Here is a 21,176-nt window from a genome sequence, read left to right as displayed (position 1 = left end):
TAGTGGCTAGACTTTAAAATGCTTCTAATAGATTTTTTAACAATTATTTAAAAATAAATAATATTTTTGTTATAAAACAAATTTTATAAGTTGGAAATATATATATATATATATATATATATCCCCGATATACCCATGTCCTAATTTTTCAAAAATTGCCATGTTGTACTGTACCCGTACCCATGTCCATGTTTCCTAGATTGTAGGATATAGATTTCATGTTTGAAGTGTGCATAGCTATGTTTTTGTGTTTAGCCTATGTTTTCATATAATTTACACATGCCGTTTCTTTTTTAGGTTTTGACCTGTGATAATTAGATGGAAAATCAATTTTTTATTTCCTGTTGCTTTGTGATGCTTTACATGCTACCTTCGCCCATGTGGTTTGTCCACTGTTCCTTTGGGATGCCCCAATATACTGTGAATGTTGAAACCCCAATAGGCAGATTATTAATAACTTTCCTAACAGTTACTTTATTAAAAAAATACCCTTTTTTATTTGCTTTATTTCAATTTAAATCTGGGATGGCAGTTTTGGAAAATGATAACAATTTATTTCAATGACGATAATATCCCTATAAAAAATTGAATCCTCTACGCTGGACTAATAATATGGGATGGATGCAAGCAGTAAGTCACAAGAAATAGGTCTCTTACGTGTGTTCATTTTGTTTAGAACTACTGATTCGATGGTTGACCAAGTTCTTGCAGTGCGAAACAAGGAATAAAAGTATGCAAATCCCATTGAATTAAGCCAGTTTGTGGACTTCATCAAGCATGACAAACTCCAAATTGAGACCTTCATTATCGGGCCAAACCAGTGTAGGTTTTCATTGGTTGACTGTGTCTTGCAATTTCAATGCCTCTGTTCTGGAAAAACAAGTTCCTTTTTGATATTTTTTTGCCTATATGTAATTGAAAACAATGTGAAGGTTTATTAAAATTTCTCGTTACAGTGATGTTTTGGCTTAGCTTGATTTTCAGGTGTCTCATGGCTTTCATATAACCCCTTACTTTTTCATGTTCTTTGAGCAACAACTCATATAGCCTTTGATCTCTTGACATGGGCTTTGATCTGATATCTTCAAATCAGAGTTCAAGTTGGTACTATCACAGGTTTAAACATATTTCTCTCTAAATATGTGAATTATCTCTAATTTTCTAGAATGTTATGGCTGCTTTGTTTCAAAGCCGTCCCTCCTCCTCTCAATGTTTTCAAAATTCAAATCACCTAAAATTTTGGCTGCCAATTAATATGTGCTTTTATTTGATCTCAGGTTTGAAACATACAGTCTCTTCACATTCAATATTGGAGTCGTTTACAGGTTTGTCTTCTGTGTGTTTATTTGTAATTTTGAAAGTTTTCTAAGGAATTCATGTTCAAAAGATATGTTCTTTGGTGATTGCCATCTTTCTATGTCTCTCATATAGAATAATATTCTAATTGCATGATTTCCATATGTGATCAGTCTTTTAAAGAATGGTTGCAATGTGTCTGGTGAAAGATCAAGCAAAGAGGCGGAACTTATTGAAACACACCTTTTTCAAGCATGCAAAGTCTCTTGAGATTTCTGTGAAGAAATTATTCGCTGACTTGCGCAACCCCTTTGGAATCATATAAAAGCCCTCCAAGTTACCCATCACATTGCTGAGATGCACCTTCCGTACTTTCACTTGTCTTGGTAAGCTTGTCTCATGTCTGTGGTTAATTTTGCAGCTTAAAGATCAAGTACAACTTTGTAAAGAACAAGAGGTAATATCACAGGTCATAAACATTTGTCCACACCATTAAATTTGAACTTAAAATGCATGTAGCGATATTTCTTTAATTTTTATCTATATTTACTACATATTTAATTCAATTGGATGCATTTTTTAAGAATTACCGATGTAGGATCTCTCACTTAACTTTAGTTATCTGTCAAACCCATCCCCACTCCCTCTCTCTTCCCCAATTTTTTTTTTGTTAAGTTTTTCCAATTCTTCATATTGACTAGGTTCCCCTTTCCATTTAGGTACACAGATGATATGGAGCTTGATGATGCTGTGCATATGGCTATTTTGATGCTGAAGGTGGTAAACGAATGTTAGGCTTCTTTTTTTTTTTTTAGATGAATATTTTTTTATTTAAAAAGCTGTGGTGGGGTGCAGCTAGAATGGTAAAAGCTCGATGTGTATGCTAACAGGTGGAGAAGATGTAGATGATGATTAAGGCTGAGAATTGCTGGATAATGTTTTGGAAGGGTGTAACTTCAAGATGCCATACATTGGTATTAATCATTGGCTTCTTGGAGAAGCCATGTATGGAGAGAAGATGCATTCCTGCCAGAATGGGTATTACATGGAGCCAAACCTAGAGAAAGTAGATTTTCTTTTGTGGTTGTAAGTTGCCTTTTGATTGGAATTTTTCCAGTGCAAGGGCTAGTTGCTTAGTTTGTAGAGAGGAAATTGAGCTAGGAATACCCGAGCCACTAGGCTTAGGACTGGCTTGCTTGGGCTGGTTGGTTTAGGTGAAAAAGCCCAAGAAAGGTGCTAGAGAAGTTCATGCTCGGCCTCAATTTGCTTTGGGCAAGAAAGGGTCATGTTTAGCATAGCTTTGGTTCAACACTTTCACATTCAATCTTGTGGATCTAGTCCAAGAGGCAGTTATGTTAAGCATCCAATTACTAGAAAAGAGACGCAAATACTATCCTTCTGCTTTATGAGTAGTCTGGTTGACGTGTATTCCTTTGGCAAGCTGTAGACATTCTTGGAAAGACATGCCAAACCCCTTGTTTCATATGTCACTGTCACATATGCTGTGCTGGCATGAACTAAAAATGATCATCATTAATTAATTTAAATTATTAAATTTGGTTTAATAGTCATATAAACAATCTAGAGTAATTTTTGGTAAGCATATCACCTAATTTCGCCAATGGGCTCTAGCTTGAATAGCACTTCTTCTCCCTCAATAGTGGGACATAGGGTGAGGTTGTGGATTCAAAACTCACATGGTGTGGCTTTCCAATAACAAAACTAATTTCAGAAATGCTGATGAAACGCTTCTGCTTTGTCATTATTGATTTCAGAATGGCAACATAAGACTCATTTTTTTGTATAACAAGTTGTTATAACTATTCAGTGGCTTCTAAATTGGTGGGTTTGTGGACATTGACCCAACTAATCTCAATGCGTGGGGATATATCTAACTTTTATAAGGACAAAACCCTAATGTGTGCTTTGTTATTTATATGGGTATTAGTTTATGGTTTACTTTGAACCTTTTGATCTCTTTGTGGGTGTGCTAAACCCTAACATGTTTCTTTGGGACTTAGCTTAGGATATTGTGAGTGACTATGGAGCTTTAAATTGTGTTCAAGTCTATTAATTTTATTACCACTAAATTGTAATTTCAGCATATGATAATGATGCCACTGAGTTACTTATTTTTTGGGGGGTGTGGAAGATTGTGTTTTTGCATGCTATGGTATTATTTGCTAACATGGAGAGGAGTATTGTGGTGGAGGAGAATCATTGTAATAGCAATGTTAATACTGTCTCGAAGTCAGATGGGCTGTTTATTCGGATTAATATCTATAGATCTTGTTAGTGTAAGGATAAGAGTGATGCTGGAAAGTGTGAGCATTTTTCTATGCGGTTAGCCTTCTCCCTAATCATGTAATAATCTTTCAGATTTGTTTTTAATTTTTCAGCTATGTGGCAATGATTCAATACCAGTTCTATTGTAATTGTGTGTGTGTGAGAGTTTTTGGTGGTTTTTTTTTGGGTGGGGGGTGGATTTTTTCTTAAGAGAATCATGATCTTTATCACTTATAATGCATGCATACACAATTTCTGGGAAGTTCTTTTTCAAGTATATTGTCTTATTTTTGAATAATCAGCAATAGTTACCTGATTTTTTCATTTGGGCTAGGTCTATCCTTTTTTTTGTTCTCTGGGCATTATAAAGTTCTATAAATTTCTTGAGGGGATCCTCTTGTGCACTTTTGTGTGTTTAAGTTCCTCTTTTTTTGCAAGAAAACTTTTTACGTATCACAAAATTATAAATCCTATTAATGATCATATGTCTTCTGTTTTGCTTTAATTAATATTGTTATCCTCGTACTTAAAACTTAAAACTGACTTATTTTTTTGAGAAAAGTTTGCAGTTTGACTGTAGTTGGTAAGTAATATTGAGTTGTCTCTTGCATGGGTTACCAATGTTCAGCTTAGTAACTGCAGTTTTAAGTTTTGTTTATGGAATCTTCTTTCGTATTGTCAATATAGCTGTTGTAAGTTCTGTTTGTACAATCTTCTTTGGTAGTGTCAGTCTCCTTTGATAGTCTCAGTATATTGAGGGTTTGAGTTCTTGCATATTTCTTCAACTTTTTTGTTTTTTTTGAGCTCCTTAAATTTTCACCCAGCTTGACTCTTCTTTTTTGTTTGTTTGTGTACATTTATTATTTATTAGTAAGTTATGCCTTTTGGATTCATTTTGTTTTTTTGGTTCGGGCCTTACTGAATTATAGTTATGATGATAGACAACCTTTCTCTGGTTTGTTGATAGCATGAAATAAACACAGCCTAAAAGATCTAATTTTTGGGAAATTTACTAACATAGCCTGGAAGTTTTTTCTAATTGTTTGTTTGAGCTGCCACTTTAATGTTCATTTTAATTTCCATGTAGGTAGATTCGGCTTTGGTGCTCCTTCGAAACATAATTTCACATGTGAGTGCTTAAACGTGTATCCATTTAGACTCTGTTCTCACACTTCATTTGCATTATCCTTTTTTCTAAGCAATTATGTGATGCCTTCTATAATCGATTCCATTTACAAAAATGTACATGCTTTTATTCTGAAAGTGTTTTTATGGCACCTATTCTTCTTCCAGGATTTAATAAACGCATGTGTCATCATACCTCAAGATATGTGTGATCTTAGGTTATTTAAAAGAATGCCATCAGTGTAAGTGCATTTTACTTTGATTACATGTCAGTGGAAACAAATTCCTTTTAATTCTCCATGCTTCCTTTTGTGCTTTCAGGTTTCTAATGCCCATTGCATCATAACCTTGAGTCTTTTGGTTTCCTAGTGGTTTTTGGCTCTCTCTCTCTATCTCCAACCACTTATATAGTCTTTTGCTTATTTTTCTTCCTTCCCATCGTTGTCCACTTGTCCTGCAAGAAAGGGATTTTTTTATAAAAAATGAACAGTTCGTAATTATTTTTATTGGGGTGGGGAGAGTTCTTTTCTTGTGCTAAAATGTTATTTCTAATAGATGCTTCATAACACTTCCATTGTGTGTGTACTTAAAACTGTGTTTCCATCTACACTATAAGAATTAGCTTATTATAAAGGTATTCTTTTGGTTCCTTTTTTAAATTCCTCAGATTCCATTCTGCCGCTTAAAAAAAAAAAACATTGATAATAATCTATCAATTTTGTAATACATTGACATTCAAGTTGGATTTTTATAATGTTATCATGGCCTAATGGGATTCCAGAAATTGATTACTAGTAACTAATTATGATGTCATATTTATGGGATTCAAATTTTCTTTATGCTTGAGCCCCTGAAATTTTCTGTAAAAGCATGAATCCGTGAGCCATTGGATTCATCTTTTTAAATGCATCGGGCACTCTTGGAGTCCGTGGGATCTAGTGGATCTACTGGGCCTGAAGCTGTTTGCTGCTGCAGAAAAGAATGCGGTTTTATGGATAGCAAGAGCTGGTTCCAGGAATCCATCTGCAATTCCCTCAATATACCGTGTTTCAGTTGCCCTTTCAATATCCTGCTGGTGAGTTTTGGGTCAATATTAAACTGGGAAGACAAAAACATTTGCTAAAATGCAACTATCCAGGTTAGTTAAGTTTTTATTTCTGTTAGTCCCTCCTGATTTGATCTCAAAGATGAATGTCCCTTATAATCTGTTTGAACAGGTGCTCAAATTGGACCAGAGCCTACAAAATAGATTCATTGTTGTTATGGTATCACAAGTCACCCTCACTTTCCTATGTTATTTATGAAGGCTAATTAAGTTTAAATGCACTATGTAAAATTTTGAAACTACTTTGGTTTAGGCAGAAACTACCATGTGTGAATTTTCTCCTTCCCAATACCCTCCCTCCCCTCTATTTTTTTTCCTTCCTCTTCAGACACTGAGTGCAGATCTGACAGGTAGCAAATGGGGCTTTCCGAACAAGTATTCGTTTAGGAAAAATATTCAACCCCCACCCCCCCTCTCCCCCGGTGTGTGCGGTGGTTTCCCCTTAGAAAACCAAACCTCACGAGTTTTCTTCTCCCCCATATGGTATTGCTTTATGAGTCAACCGGTTAATTATGTTACACTCAACCCCCTAGAGCTTTTGGATATAGCACAACACCTCCCTATGGTATTTTTGTGAAAATAATATGGAAACTTATAGTTATTTTCCCTCAAAATCTATCTTCTTATTCTATTCTTTACATAATGAAAGTTTTTGGTGACTTTTCTTTTGTGCAGAGTTTTAGGTCATGGAATCTTGCATAAGTAATTTCCTCTGAAACGATTTGTTCCCAAACGACTTGGTGAGCCTAAATCACTTACTGCTTGTGTTTTATTGTTGGACCATGCAGCAGAATGTTTTCGGGTTTTATGACTCCACTACCCCAATTTCCCATATTAAAAAAATTTAATGTTGATATATCTACTCGGGAAACGAAGTTAGATAGGGACTCGTAAGGCCATATGCTCTCTTATCTCTAGATATCGATATTATTTTCCTAAAATTTAAAGGTTTCTTTATTGAATTAAGATGCAAGTTAAAAGAATTTGCTAGAGTGACATAGGGTTGAGATCAAGATTCTCTTTGGTTTTCTCAATAATCTCATATATGTATTTTTCTCCTTATTGTCTTTTAAAAATTTTACATTGAATATAGATAACCTTGTTGCCGCTGTGTTAGATCTTATTTACGATTGAACTTAATTCTCCCTTAACTATTTGATTGACCCTTTTGGGTTATTGATTTTCTCACACACACACACACACACACACACACACACACACACACATATCAGGGGCGGAGCTAGGGGGGGTCGAGAGGGGGCAATTGCCCCCCCTGACCTCACCCAAACCCCACCCCCTTAATATATATATATATATATATATATCTTTCTTTTAGATTTAGTCTTGCTTTATATATGTTTCTGTTTGCTTTAAACTTATGGTCTTCAACTCTGCATGTAATTGTGCTACGGGGCTGTCACTCTTGGCTCCACTTTTAATACACTTTTCTTGGCTGGTGATTAGTAAGAAGCTCCATTAACTTCGTATAATAATGACTATGTATTGATTTTTTTTTTTTTTTAAATCTTTTACTTATTTGAAAAATATACTTGTAGTCACCTATGAAGTATCTTAAGTACAACAACATTTATACTAAATCTAACGTTACACACAAGGGGGGAAAAAAAAAAAAAAAACTTAACACTAACATTATATTTTATATGTTAATCAATTTTTTTTTAATTAGTTAAGTATTTTTTTAATTATACTAATTAAAAAAATTGAAATTGATTTTTTCTTCAGCTCTTTATTTTCATCTTGCCCCCCTAAATTAAAATCCTGACTCCGCCACTGACACACACACATATATATATATATATATTTATGTGTGTGTATCTTCCACATAATCATTTTTAGTCTATATTTTATTATTGGAGCTTGGGATTTGTGTTTTCTCTAGCTGCATTCTTAGAGTTTGCTTAATCCTTGGGTGATGCATTTGCAGTGCTTTAACTAAGGTTGATTTGATTTTTTTGCTTGTCAATGAAACATCCTTTTGAGTGGTCTTAAAATTATTGCAATTTAAAGTTGTCCTAAACTGTGTAGCTGGGATTCTGTGTTTTTCAATTTGCTTGTGCAAAAAGTCAATACCAACATCACTAAGGGTGTGCGCTTTTATATATATACTAGTAAGTTGCCCGTGCGATGCACTGATAATGTTGTAATATTTTGTGTAAGATGGTTTTTGATAATTTTGTACATATATAATAGCATAATTGTTATAGAATATTTTAGAAATGAGTTCATCATAAAAAGAAACAATTATAAATTGCATGTATGATCCATTATAATTATTCAATTCAAGTAATGAGAAATAAAAAGCAACTTTGGAGGAATATTGTAAAATAAAAGTTGATGTAAAATGTGTCTTTCTCTTTCTCCTTAATTCTAAAACAAAATACGCATCCCAAACACCCTAAATCAATCACATCATTTACAAAACCCACAAATTTACAATGTTTAACCATAACATCAAAATCGTAATTGTTGTATGCATGCCTCCCTTCCTTGGTTGTAGTTAACTCATGTGAGTTAGGATTAGATGAGACCAAAATGAAAAAGCTAGGTAGGTCTCGTTGAAAGATTTAAGGTAAATGAAATCATTTTTGGTTTGTTGTATTTAACATGGGATGACATGAAGTACTCTGGGTAGGTATATATAAAGGAGTAGAAGTGCAAGAGGTGAAAATGGTGAATTAAAATGTAAAGAATTTTGTGTGTGTATATGTGAAAGAGGAATAATCTTGAAACATTGAACTAAAAGATACAAAAAATATTTACTTTATAATTAAAAAAGTCTTGAAATATTGAACCAAATAAAACAAATATTTAATATTTAGTTTGTTTTTATATTTGATGTGGCACTTGAGAATATTTCAATTCTCTTTGCCAAGAATGTGTTACTTGGCAGAATCTCATGCTTTCCCACATGTGTTTTCTTGCGCTATTATGTTTTCTTGCTTTTAGTTGAACTGGGTTATCCTGTTACGGTGGAAACTCCATGTCCAGTTTGGATTACCACTTATTTTCTGTTTAAAGGAAGCATGATTTTTTGGTGTTTTGCCATAGGGTCTCATTTGGCAGTATGCTCTCTTTTCCTATCATATTTGTTTTTCTCTCCTACGTTCATAAGAATTTTGAGAAGAATTTTGAGAATTTTGAGGATCATTTTTTTCTTGTTTTTATTCTTTCTAATATGTGGGTCCTTCACTGCTTTTCCTAGGTTTCGATTTCAGGGTGGATTCTAATATCGAATTCACAGGCTAAAGCTAACAATGGCTCTTACTAGCTCCCAAACAATCATCTAGACATTATTACTACTTCTACCTCAATCTATGGAGTGGTTTATTTTGGGCTTATTACTATATATCCTCTGTTTATTATTCAGTTTCTGTTGCCTAATTTTAAAGTCTATGCAAAGTCTTCTACTGTGGTTTGGGACCAGATTTCTGAGTTTTGGTTTGAAAAAGTAGGAAGCAGGCAAAACAATACCATAGATTGTATAGAGTATGTGGTCTCCATTCCATTATTTTGCTAAGTTGTGGTATGACATATGTTTATCATCTTGATGCAAGCTATTATAAACTATTTAATCATCATTCTGTTCCCTGTTAATCTACTGCCTTAGGTGTACAGCTGACTAGTATTTTGCACACAAATCACAAAATCAAGCACCAAAAATATAAAGTTTCTACAATTTATCTTCTTTAATTACCTTGGTCGTATTGCGAATGTGGGAAACAAATCGGTGCCAAGTTCTGGGAAGTGGTTTGCACCGAGCATAGCATCGATTCCACTGGTCGCTACTGCAGTGACTTGGAACTTCAACTTGAGAGGGTTAACGTGTACTACAATGAAGTGAGTTCTGGTAAATTTGTGTCTCGTGCTGTTCTGATTGGACTTGGAGCCTGGGACCATGGACAGCTTGAGGTCCAGTCCTTATGCCTGATCTTCAGGCCGCACAACTTCGTTTTCAGCCAGTCCGGTGCTGGAAACAACTGGGCTAAAGGGCATTACACTGAAGGTGCTGAGTTGATCGATTTGGTACTCCACATTGTTCGAAAAGAGGCTGAAAATTGTGACTGCCTTAAAGGTATAAAATTGTCATGTAATTTTATGTTTGTAACGTTTGATTTGAAATGTGAAATGGGTCGGTTTCAAGAAGGTAGAAGGTGTAGCACACACATTATGTACAGGATGGTATACCCGCACTATTTGCAACCAAAGAAGAGGAAGGTAAACCCCAAGCCAATGGTCAAGATGAAGGTTGGTTCAGTTGTGTGGGACTTCTCTATGCAGATGCAGCAGCCTTTGGTGTGCTGCAAACTGTAGAAAACTCATTACACAATGCAACTGTATCATCCTAGAAGGATAGAAATTCATACAAATCTTGTGGCAGCCAAGAGCACTTGAGGTCAAGTGCTTCTTAAGTTCTTAAGAAGGAGAGTCCTGATGCAGGGAATTTCAAGTTGTTGCATCCTAATCCTCTTGTAAATATTTAGTTAGTTAGTTAGTTAGATGATTGATTGAGCATTAGCCATTAGGATTTAGACACTTGTCAAGCACCTAGAAGGCTCCAATGCCAAACAAATAGTATAAGTACCACATCGTAGTTACTTTGTGATTAGTTTTGAATGCAATTACATAGATTAGCCTAGTGCTATTTTCAAGAGATGGATTTCTATTAAGAAGGTTTGTCACAACTTGTTCGCTGTTCTAAGCAACTCTCATTTCCCTTAATCAATTCTAAGCCTAAAAAGCAGCCCCCTTAGAATCCCTGCATTAGTTCTAACATCCTGCAAGAAAATAAGAACCCACATAGGTCCAATACCAAATTGGAGAAGCACTTTCTAAAGTAAAATTACATGGCTATAGTAATAAGATTCAAAACTTCTCGTGAAATTTCTTTTCGACCTCAGCTGTTATGTTTTGAATTTTGTATAACTGGATTTAGATGTGATTTGTTTTGATAATTCAGGTATTTGTTGGATTTGTGTTTGAGAGTTTCTATTTTTGTATTTTTTTTTTTTTTTTCCTGTTCCTTTAGTTTCTGTTTGCTAGATTTGCAGTGCATGACACCACTAACCCCTTTAGTGCCATCATCATTGATTGCAGGTCCCTCCTCCTACTTTTTGTGGAAGTTCACATCACGCACATCCACTGCAAGAGAAACCACTGCACGGATCCTTTGGCGAAAGGACATTGTTCCCATTTTGATTTTGTTATTCACCCCCATCCACGGCATGTATTATACATGTACCAACTTATGGCATACTCTTGGGGTATTATTTACCCCCGCCTTTGTAATCCTTGTTAGTTTTTAATGCAATTTCCATTTTACCAACAAAGAAAAAAAAAAAAAAAAACACAATTTAGGATTATGCAAGAGAGAGAGAGATAGAGAGTAAAGGAAGGTGGGCGTGCTTGTCTGATTTTTTGAATGATTACGTTTAAGACAAAAATGGGAAGTGAAAACAGCTTAGCAAAAGAAAGCAAGAGATGAGAGTGGACTCTGGACTATTTAGCTTTCGTCACGGGTGTTTCGGCTTTTTATCCATGTCCCTTTGTTTTCTATCTTCGTCTGCCATGTTTTATTAAGCTTTTGCAGTTAAATTGATACGGACCCCAAACTCTCTTATTAGACCAACAAGCTAATTAAGGCTATTTTTTCTGAATTACAAGGCTGTCATATACTAACCTTACGTAATTACATCTACACCTAGATTAGGGATGGCAATTTTGCCCCGTCCCGCTTGACCCGCCCCTCCCCGCTTCGCCCCGTGCGGGTTTTCCCCGCCCCACAAAGGTGGTGGGGCGGGGATGGGGCGAGATTTTAGACCCGTACCACGGGGCGGAGCGGGGATGGGTTTACACCTTTTAGCCCCACCCTGCCCCGCCCCACCCCATCCCCGCCCCACTCCGCATTAATAAAGGTTAAAAGGTAATTTTTTATACCCTAAAACCCCACTATTTAAACAAAAATATCATCATCTTATTTTATTTAAGTGGAGATTCTTTTTGAAGAACTAGACAATTTTTATTTTGTTATGTATTAGGAGTTTGGATTATTTTATTGTGTCATATTATAAGATTTTTGTTGTGATATTATCTTGTTAAACATTTAGATAATATTATTTAGTATTTGCTAAAAATTAGTTTGATTTGATAAAAATTAGTTTGATTTGATAGGATCAATTTATTTATAATTTCAAGTATATTTTTATTATTGAAACATGTCATTTTATTTGAAAAAATGGTAATAGTTGTAGGGAAAATTAACAAGAAATAAAGTTTTACGGTGTAGGGCGGGGCTTCGCGGGTCTTCGCGGGGCCTTAAGGGGCGGGGATGGGGTAAGAAATTTTCCCCGTCATGCGGGGCGGGGCGGGGATGGGGCAAGAAAAATCCATACGGGGCGGGGGCGAAGATCCCATCCTTCGGCCCCGCCCCGCCCCATTGCCATCCCTAAATTTTCCCCGTCATAGGTCCTAGATCCCATATCGCGATCGGCCCATGAACCCAAAATGGTGATTTTCTTTTTCTTTTTTTTTAAATGGAAGATAGAGAAAATGGAGACATTATTAGATATTCGTAATATAGTGAATCTAAAGTTGTTTTCTGCCTTCATAATATAGTAGTTTTTATGTGCAAGACAGGACAATCCATTAAAACCTGTGTTATTGTCTTGGGAATTTTTGGCATTTTAGTGTCTTTTGTGTAATTCTGGACATTCCAGGGGTATTTTGGTAATTTTAGAAGTCAATAGGGTATTCAACTAGTTTTTAAAGGTATTTGAGTCATGTTGGATTGAATGGGTAGGTTACTAATTAAATGGATTGGGCGGATAATGGATAATTAATTTATATATAAACAGGTCATAAATGGATAAATGGGTTATAACACACCCAACCCATTTATGACCCAACCAGCCCATTTGTCACCTAGGAGCAACTACATCAATCCATGTATTTTACACATCCATTTTTACACTAAAATCCTCTTTTTCTATTTTACACATTCACTTTTACAAAACACCTACATCAGTTCATCTATTTTATCACTTCATTTATTTAAATAATCAATTTTCTGAATTTTTTTATTATTTCCTCAACCAACCCCTTTATTATACGCGCGTTCTCTTTCTCTCTCTCTGAACCCATTTTTTCTGATACAGCTCTCTCTGAACCCATTTTTTCTGATAGAGCTCTCTCTCTCTCTCTCTCTGTGAACCCATTTTTTCTGATACAGCTCTCTACACCCATAACCCATCTCTATACCCAAATCTGAATCAACTCTCCCTCTCGATCTATACCGATCCACAGCTCCCTAGCTCCGATCATCTCTATACCGATCTCCCTTTCTGAATCAATTTTCTGAATCATCTCTATACCAATCTCCCTAACTCCGATCCACAAGCACCGATCAGTTAGTGTATCTCCCTAGCTCCAATCAGGCAAGACCCATACCCACGAGCTCTGATCGTTCTAGTCAAGTGTATCTCTGTGTAACTCTGTGTGTGTGTGTGTGTGTGTGTGTGTGTGTGCGAGCGCGCGCGTGTGTGTGTGTGTGTGTGTTTTTTTTTTTTTTTTTTTTTTTTTCCCACTTTTGAGCAAGTGTATCTCTATGTTGATTTGTCTGTGGATGTGTTTGGGTTAATTTTCAGTTGATTTTGGGTTTTCTGTTGATTTTGGGTTAATTTTCAATTGAGTTTGGTTAATACTCTGTGCTAGATTGCGGTGTTTGGTGGTGGCACTGGGTTTGGTGGTTATTCTGACGCGCTGGGTTGTTGTAATGGTTGGGGAAGAGAAGTAGTTTGATAGAGGAGAGAAAATAATATTAAAAAATTGTTTACACGGTGAACTGCATGGTTACTGTTCATTTTGCAAGACATCATGTAAATTTAGACATTTTTACATGAACTGATGTGGAAGGATTTTGGGATAAAATGTGTAAATTGGAGCACTTTTTGTATTTTAGATGAGTATCCACGAGCTGGTGTGGATGCTCTTACTAAAAGGTAATGTCTTTGGCCTATTTTAGTTTCAATGGTTGATTTTCGTTCATTCCTGGATATGGGTTTGAAAGATTATGGTAAAATTTTCATGAGTTTTTTGTTTTCTTTGGATGTGTCTATATGGGTCTATATCTACTAGTAAGGCTAGGAGTGACAATGTTATTGAGGTTTGGAGCTTGAATTAGTTTAGTTTTGTTAAAAAATTGTTAGAGATTTTATTTTTTAGAGTTCAAGGTTGTTCTTAACTGAAATGCAATTTTTGGTATTAAATAACCACTTAAAGCAATTAATTGTTCAATGAAATGCCTCTATGAGCTGTGTTTTTTTTTTTTTTTAGCCACAATAACATGAAATAATTTTTTTTACCCAAAATAACATAAATATTTGATCTACATTTCTACATTCATTTTTCACACTACTGATTACGTTCTTCTCGCTCTCTCCATTCTCTCTTAGAGTCTCAATCACCACTGACCATTGACGCTCTCTTTGAGGTTCATTCAAATTAATCACTACTGATTTTTTTTCTTTTTCTTTTTCTAGCGTCACTGTAGACTGAATAATCTATTTAGATAGAGCTTTCCCTGTGGTTTCTTTCTCATGAGAAAGGTTTAATAGATCAGTGCAGATCCGGAGATTTTTTTTTCTTATATCTTAAATCTCTAGTTTTTTCCTTTTTCTTTTTTGATTTTTTCTTTTTATAGCATCACTGTAGACTATGAGCAACCTGAATAATTTTTTTAATAGATAGAGCTTTCCCTGTGGTTTCTTTCTCATGAGAAAGGTTTAATAGATTAGTGTGGATCTGGAGATTTTTTTTTTTCTTTTTTTGGGTGTCTCTGTAATAGATAGAGCTTTCTCTGTGTTTTCTTTCTCATGAGAAAGGTTTAATATGAGCTATGTATTTTGATGCATGTGTTTTCAACTGAGATTTTGAGCAACTAAATACAGATTTTTTTTTTGGTTGAGAATTCCATAATTTCATATAACAAAAAGATAGCAAGTCTACACACTCTTAAAAACAGAGCCAACTCCTCTAGCAAACTATACAAGCTACAAACCAAAGAACAACAAAGAACCAACTAGCACTCTTATTACAGATTAACTAAAGCAACTGCTTAGTCTATAGAAAGCATTAGAAAACATAATTGGCCATAGGAGTCAATAGCAAATCAAAGAAGTATGCTCAGGGAACAAGGTGCAAGCAGCCCCATCTAGAGCTTATAACCTTGTGAAACATGGTATTTTCAGTCATAACGACATGCCCCATTTTAGCTCTAATATCCCATTTAATTCTATGTATAATTTGTTCCTCTGTCAAAACTCCTCCATAACATCTGTTGTTCCTTTGCAACCATATGTGGTAGATTGTGGCCCAAACTAAACACAGAGTGTTGGTGTTCCTAAGAAACAGAGACAAGTTAGTATAGGTTTTTTTATTTTTTTATTTTTTTTTATTTTTTTATTTTATTATTTTTATTTTTTAAATAAGTTAGTATAGGTTAGTAAAGCCAAAGGCCTTGTAGCTGAATTGGCACCTCCCCATGTACAAAGTGCTGGGGGGTCTAAGGGGAAAAGGGTTCGAACTGCGGGGTTAGCAGCATGTTGTAATTATTTCTAAAAAAAAAAAGGGGGGTTAGTAAAGGTGGTTGGTTTTCTTTAATGCTAATATGGTTTAGAGAGAGAGAAGATACCAATGAAAATTAGCAACCACTATGAATTAAATAGGGTAGTCTAAAATTTAGGACTAAATTGTTTATATTATTTAGGATTAAATTGTTAATAGTAACAGCTAGAATTTAGGACCAAATTGTAAAAATGATAAATGTTTATGAGATTTTAGAATTCCCACCTCCCCAAACATAATCTTTGGACCCTTAAATAAAAAATAAAAATCGTCCAAATAATAACAACAAAAGTTGAGTAATGCCCATTTTCAGCCCTTAAAAAATATATTTTCAGAAGAAAAAATATCCCTAAACTCATTTGGATACAAACCAAATAGAGTCATTGAAGAAAGAGTATCGCTTCCTTCTTTTAATTGCATAGCAATGCCACAAACTCTTTTCTTATTAATATGGGATTAGTATTCTTATTAAGAATTATTGCACTTTTTATTGATTTGTCTAGATAGAGATATTAAAATTTTAAAATGAGAAGGATTTGGATTTCAATGTTTTATTTAAATGGCTTAAATAGAGTATGAAATGACCATAAAAAATTATGTCTACAAAATTTATAAATGGATTAGAGCTTTAGTAATATGTATATTCCAGGTTACTTTACATTTCAGTGCAATTAATAGTAATAAGTACTTTTGCACCCCGCGGAAATGAGATGTGTCCGTCTCGTCCTTTTTTAATGTGATCGGAATAATAGTACATATAGTGTAAGTATTGCCTCTAAAACTTCATAAAAATGCTATTGTTTTAATTCAGCACATAATTACTTACTAATTAACTTTATCTATATATCATATCATATCATATATATTATATAATAAAAGATGGACTTAGTTCTCCTATAATTTCCAAGTGGATAAAAATTTTAATTTGAAATCCCTTCTTTGGATAAAGTTTGATAAACACAAAAACTTAATAATTCAATATCAACTTAACTTCTTCTCATCCGTCCAAAAAAAAAAAATCATCTTTTTTTTCCTCCCATTGTTTGATTTCTATGTCAATTTGATCTTCTTCTTTTTTTCTTTTTCTTTTTTTTAATATTTAGATAGATAAAATTGTATTTAGGTTTTTTCTTTATTTCTTTTTTCATCTATCTCTCTCTCTTCTTTTTTTTTTTTATTATTTCTTGCAACTCTACTTTATATTGATGAATCATTATGATTTTTAAAACTCTATTTTGGGTTCATATGTTTTGGTGTTGTATTTTTTTAGTTCCCCATTACTAGTATCTCTCTCTCTCTCTCTCACTCTCTCATAGTTTTTGTTGGTTTGATTTTGTTTGAGTTAATACTTGATTATTTTATAAGCAAGAATTTGAGTTTATTTCAAAACATAATCTTCGCTATACTAATAACATATCGGCATTCGGTCTATCTTGGTCCACATCATCAATTTGGTCCGATTCGATGTACTTCTGCCCACATTGGTCAATTTTGGTTCAATTCGGTCAACTTCAGTTCAGTTAGGTCCATTCAGTTTACTCTAGTCAATTTAGTCCAATTCGATCCAATTCGGTCTACTTCAGTCTAATTTGCCCCATTTGGTCAATTCAATCCACTTTGATCTATTCGATCCAATTTAGTCCATACGGCTCACTTAGGTCTATTTGGTCTAATTTAGTCATTCCGGTCCACTCAGTCTATTTGGTCCATTTTATATCACTTCGGTCCAATACAGTGTACCTATTTAAAAATGACAAAATACAAGTTTGGTTTGAGAGTACTATTAATTGTTTGAATAATATCAGTTGCAATCATATGATAAGTTTTGGTCATCATAATAATTTTCTTAAGAGAATGAGAATTTGAATAATAACTTTAAAACTTAAAAATTTTAATGTAACAAAAGAATTTAGGAAAATATAATGCACAATAAAAATAATTAGAAGAATATGACCATTTCATAAAAAGAATAATATCAATCAAAAACATTAAAAAAAATGATAAAATTATACATTTGTAAAAACAGAGTGATGGAAATTACTTTTTAAAATTGTTTAATTTTTAGGGAGAACAAATTATCTACAATAAAATTTAGAGAATATATTATACATATTTAGTATAAGTTTGTTATGATTTTTTATTATCATAATAATCTCTTTTAAGATGATGAAGAATTTGAATAATTTATTTAAATAAAAATTATACTTATATTTATATATTTATATTTTTTGTTTGAAGGTATAATCAATCTCAGATAATTCATTTAAAAGTATTGACTTTCACTTAGATTTGTATATTCATAGTAGAAGGTTTAGAAAGAATTTCCCTTAAATTTAGTTGGGTGGAAGTGGATTGAAATGCTACATTAATGTGACTCAACAAAAGTGTAACAACAATAAATGTTATGCTTAAAATTTTAGATATTGCAAGTTTGAGATCTATATTATTTTTAATAAATTTGTATTTAGAATAGGTGCTTCCAATCCAAACATACCTTTTCCTTATATGTAAGTGCATAAAAATGAACCAAAGTGGACCAAAATAGACTGAAATGGACACAAATGGACTAAATGGAACGAAGTGGACTGAACGGACATAATAGGACCGAATGGGAATAAGGTGGACTAATTAGGACTAAAGTGGACCAAATAAGAACGAATGGACAGATTAGGACCAAAGTCGACATATGGACTGAATAGGAACAAATAGAACTGAATAGGACAAAGTGAACCAAACCGGACCATAGTGGACTGAATAGGACCAATGTTGACTAAATAGGACTGAAGTGGACCGAATAGGACATAATGGACTGAATAGGACCGAAGTGGACTAAATGGACTGAAAATGACCAATGTGGACTTAAGTATAGAATAGGACCAATGTGGACCCAATGGACCCAATAGGACAACCATAGATAAATAAAACCAAAGTGGATCGAAGAGGACAAAATGGACTAATTACAATTGAAGTGAACTAGATAGGACTTATAAATATTTATCATTTTTATTGCATTTGTAGGGCTCAATTTCTAATTTATAATGCCTATTTTGTTTTTATTTATAACTCAAAATTAAAGAGTTTAGCCCAAATATAATAAAATTTATTCTTTTCAATCCAAAAATTAAGGGAAAAATTGAATTTTTGAGCTAAACTTGAAAAGGCAACCTACAAAAAGAATCAATTTAAGGCCCAATTAGTCCAAAATGGACCGAAGAAGACCGAAATTGACCGAGTGGACCAAATTGGACTAAATGGGACCGAAGTACATTGAAGTAGACCTAATCGGACCGAATAGCAATTGTTTAATTTTTAGGGAGAACAAATTATGTTCATCAAATTTTAGATAAAACAAATTATACATTATATTACAATTACAAAATAATTATTTGTGTAAATTTGCGACTGGTGTATATGAAAGCAAAGATCTCATCATGTGAGAGTCTAAGGTTTTGCCAAGTGACATACTTCTTAAAAGGAGAATTGAACTCACACCACAATATTCCAAATCGTTATCAATTACTTCTTTTTCTGGGTAATACATCATCATTAATTTACCACTTTTCTTAGATGTTGCATCAATAATTTACTAAACTTCAAATAATAGATAGGATAGAGGGATGTTAATTATTAATGACTTTTTGTTTTCCAAATTATGCACACTCTCCAAAGGATTTAAATTGACCATTATTTCTTTAGCTTCTTTGTTTTAAATTTTCATATGTTTAGCCCTTGCCACTTCTCCAATTCCCAAATCATACCACACCATTTGGTTTTTTTAAAAGAACATAGCATGCTTACTTCTCTTGCACTATTACTACATGCAGGTTGCTTTTGTTATGCTTATGTTGCTAAGATTATAATTATTAGTTGTATAGTTTGCTCAAACTGAAATAACATGTCTTATTGTGTTCCTAGTAAATGTTATCTTCATCTTATGAAATATGTGCTGGATCCAAGGGCAAAAGAATCTTCCAAGGAAACACATAGTCATCCACTTGGGTTGGTAATCAACAATAATCCCCATCTTACCAACATTCGGTGGCCTAGTTGGTAAGAAACTGGGCTAACAAGTCTCAGGACATAGGTTCAAGCCTCAACAACTAGCTGTATGTAAGTGCTTCTTATATTCCATCTCCATCCCAAATGGCCGACCTAACTTAACTAATCGGGAGTATGGGGTCCTGCCCGAGAGCAGTTAGGGTGCTACCATGGTTACACCCAAGTAGGAAAGCTACACTAGTCAACCCCCCCCCCCCCCCAAAAAAAACCATTTTCTCTTTCCAAAAACAAATCCCCATCTTGCACATACCCATGGTCTTTAATGGTAATTTCCTTCTCTCTTTTTGGGTACTAAGATGTTCCCTTATTACATATACTTTTTACTTGCTAATTATGATTCTTATTGCCTTTTGGGTTTCTAAAAATTGATCCGGCTTTGTCCAATTTTAGTTTTTTTTTTTTTTTTTGTTAATTGCAAGCATAATATTAAATTATGGCTTTTACTAATTATTTGTGTATAACATTATGGTGACACATCTTCCAAAAAGGACTTTTGACAAATAATTTATTTTCTGAATTCCTCAATGTCTTTCTCAATCTGTAAAGAAAGAAACATCATTGCCACTGCAATGATATCAACATAATTTCTATCTTTTAACTCAAAAAATGATATCAACAAAATTATTGTTTTCCTATATTTTAAATTTGTATAGTTGTTAAATTGATGTTTCAGTATTGTTATATACATCTCGATTCTTATATACTACTATTTTTCTCGATTGATTTGATACATCCAAGAGGGAACCTTCGCAAAGGTAACATGTAAATATTAAATGTTGTTGTTTTTTGCTTGATTTTCATTTAAGTTTTAAAAAGTTTTAGCCACCACAAGTATTAACACTTTAAAGATTCCTATTAAAAAAAAAAAAACACTTTGAAGATTGCAAAAAGATTAAGGGTTTGTTTAATAACTGTTTGTTCCCCTTCTTTTCTCTTTTTAAAAACAATTTTTTATTTTTGAAACTAAAAAACTTCTTTGGCAGCTCAAAATGTACAGAAATAAAAAATTATTCTCAAAACTCAATCTGTGAAGGAAATTAAAAATATGCAAAAAGTTGTTTTCAGTTTTTAGTTTTCAAAAGTAAAAGAAAATACGCATTTGATTTAATGAATTTGTCTCATTTAATGAGTTAGTATTAGAATTCAAATCCTAATAACAACATATTTTAGTATTTTTTTTCCTTTAAAAAACTTTTTATTTTTTTATTTTTAATTTCAACTAACCAAACATGTTTTTAATTTCAAAAATACAAGAAATTTTTTTTTTCTTTATATTCCCAAAAATAAGTTTTAAAAAATAGAAAATAAAAACTATTACCAAACATAATCTAAATGTCTAACGAAAAACCACACAATTTGAAAGATCATTTCTTTAACCTAATAAAAATACATGCACTTTAATCCTTTTATATTGTTACTAATAATTTTAAGGCGTAAATGCCCTTTTGGCTCTTACATTTTGGGCCATTTCTCGATTTGGTTCATAAACTGAATTTGCTCCTAGGTTAGTCTTTGAAATTAAAAAATCGATTCTATTTTGGTCCCTATCATGAACCTATTAACAGAAAAATCTGATGTGGCAAACGAAGTGCCTTTTTGGCAAATTAAATGCTGACGTGACTATTAAAAAATAATAAAATATTTTATTAAGCCTTTTTTAAATGCC

General features: G+C 33.4%; 1 long non-coding RNA gene across 1 annotated transcript; it reads left to right on the top strand.

Annotated features, from left to right (window-relative positions):
- Positions 1-4,492: 4,492 nt before the first annotated feature.
- Positions 4,493-11,136, top strand: LOC115992577. Its single transcript, XR_004092558.1, has 4 exons — positions 4,493-5,845; positions 5,925-5,972; positions 6,488-6,552; positions 10,928-11,136. It is a non-coding gene; the product is annotated as an uncharacterized LOC115992577 (long non-coding RNA).
- Positions 11,137-21,176: the final 10,040 nt, after the last annotated feature.

The sequence above is a fragment of the Quercus lobata genome, chromosome 5 (genome assembly GCF_001633185.2).
Source record: "Quercus lobata isolate SW786 chromosome 5, ValleyOak3.0 Primary Assembly, whole genome shotgun sequence".
Lineage (NCBI taxonomy): Eukaryota > Viridiplantae > Streptophyta > Magnoliopsida > Fagales > Fagaceae > Quercus > Quercus lobata.
This window is presented reverse-complemented; position numbering and strand designations above follow the sequence as displayed.